The sequence below is a fragment of the Mirounga leonina genome, unplaced genomic scaffold (genome assembly GCF_011800145.1).
Source record: "Mirounga leonina isolate KUSES-001 unplaced genomic scaffold, KU_Mleo_1.0 Mir_53, whole genome shotgun sequence".
Taxonomy (NCBI): domain Eukaryota; kingdom Metazoa; phylum Chordata; class Mammalia; order Carnivora; family Phocidae; genus Mirounga; species Mirounga leonina.
Window position 1 is genome coordinate 83,533,618 of NW_023270807.1, and position 2,303 is coordinate 83,535,920.

Here is a 2,303-nt window from a genome sequence, read left to right on the forward strand (position 1 = left end):
TCACATATGGTTCCCACTTGTTTTATATATGTATGTAATTGAGTGGTCTCTCATGAGATTACAGTCAGGCAGGGCTGCAATCACCTCCCAGCTCAAATGGGGCTGAAGGGTCTGCTTCTAAGCTCATTTCCATCACCACTGACAGACCTCAGTTAATCATGGGCTGTTGGCCAGAAGCCTCCCTCAGTTCCTCTCCAGTGGACTTCTCCACAGGACAGCTCACAACATGGAAGTTGGCTTTCTCCACAGCAAGTGATCCAGTGGGGAAAGAGAGGGTATTCAAGGGGAAGGAAATTAAGTTCTACCTCTCAAAAGTATAGGTATTGGGCGCCTGGGTGGCTCAGTTGGTTAAGCGACTGCCTTCAGCTCAGGTCATGATCCTGGAGTCCCAGGATCGAGTCCCGCATCGGGCTCCCTGCTCAGCGGGGGGTCTGCTTCTCCCTCTGATCCTCTTCCCTCTCGTGCTATCTCTCATTCTCTCTCTCAAATAAATAAATAAAATCTTAAAAAAAAAAAAGTATAGGTATTAATGTATTTGTGGACATATTTTATACAAACCACATCAAAGCAATGTAAAGTGATAACTAGTATTACTCTTCTGATGCTTTTTCCAAATCTACTGTGGCTAGATAATACTTTAAGACATTCATTTGTTTTTGTTCTATTGTATCTTCTCTTCTCTCTTTCCACTGTTCAGGAGGTAGCTGGTCAACCTCTCATTGCCCTTAGGGACTTATGTGGCTTTGGGGAAAGCAGAACTGGCCTACAAGTCTAATCCCTTAAAATAACAAAGTATTGGGAAGCCTGGGTGGCTCAGTCAGTTAAGTGTCTGCCTTGGGCTCAGGTCATGATCCCAAGGTCCTGGGATGAAGTCCCGCATTGGGCTCCCTGCTCAGTGGAGAGCCTGCTTCTCCCTCTGCCTGCCACTCCTCCTGCTTGTGCTCTCTCTCTCTAACAAATAAATAAATAAAATCTTAAAAAAAAAAAAAGAACAACAAAGTATCCATAGACACTAAAAAGAAGGAGCATTATCTGTGGGTACAAACCAAATATTACAGGGTGAATGCAGGAGGGGAAAAAAAGGGGGGTGGGAGGCTCTGGGGAGGTCGCTAAGCTGACCAAGCTGCACCAACCTGAGTCACCTCATAAACCATGAGATGTTAGGGAGACGTCTGGCTGTGGTTTACCTGGAAGATGGGGCATAAGTTCCCTCACAAAAGATCCCCACAGCTCTGGTGAGGCAGAGGAAGCTGAGAGAGCCCCCAGACCTGGAAGGGCCAAGCAGACAAGAGCAGTGACATGTGCTTTTTTAATGACCTAGAACACTCTTTCTCCAGTGACTGCCACTTCTTTGTTCCTATACAAAATATACAATTTGGGGGGGGGGGGTGTTGTTGCCCAGGGAAATGGAGGCATAGAGTCAGAAACTGAGTGATAGAAAATGAAAAAAATGCCATCTCTTTCATACTTGAGTTATAACTGAGACCCAACAGCTGCATTCCTATAGTAAAGCCCTGGCCAATGCTGGTGCCAGAACCTTCATGTGAATGATCTCAGCTGATCCTCATGCCAACCATCACAGATGAAGCAATTGGCTTAACCAGCTTCCATGATTTACCTACGTTCATACAACTGGTAAAAGACAGCACCAGGATTTTAACCTGACTACAACTCCAGTGTCTGGGCCTTAACATAAAAGTAGACAGAGAACATTAAAGATCAAATGTAAGACCTGGGGGAGCCTGGGTGGCTCAGTCGTTTAGCGTCTGCCTTTGGCTCAGGTCATGATACCAGGGTCCTGGGATCAAGCCCTACATCGGGCTCCCTGCTCAGTGGGGAATCTACTTTTTTCTCTCCCTCTGCTTCTCCCCCTGTTCGTGTGTGCTCTCTCTCTCTCTCTGAAATAAATTAAAAAAACCCAACCCCCCCCCAAAAAAAACCCAAATGTAAGACTTGAAACCATAAGACTCCTAAAAGAATATACAGGTAGTAATCTCCTGGATATCTACCTTAGTAACATATTTATGGATATGTCTCCTCAGGTAAGAGAAACAAAACAAAATTAAACTATTGGGAACACACTAAAATAAAAAGTTCTGCACAATGGAGGAAACCATCAACAAAATGAAAAGACAACCTACTAAATGGGAGAAGATATTTGCAAATGACATATCCAATAAGGGATTAATATCCAAAATATATAAAGAACTTACACAACTCAACACCAAAAAACCCCAAATAATCCAATTTAAAAAATGGGCAGAGGACCTGAATAGGCATTTTTCCAAAGAAGATATACAGAT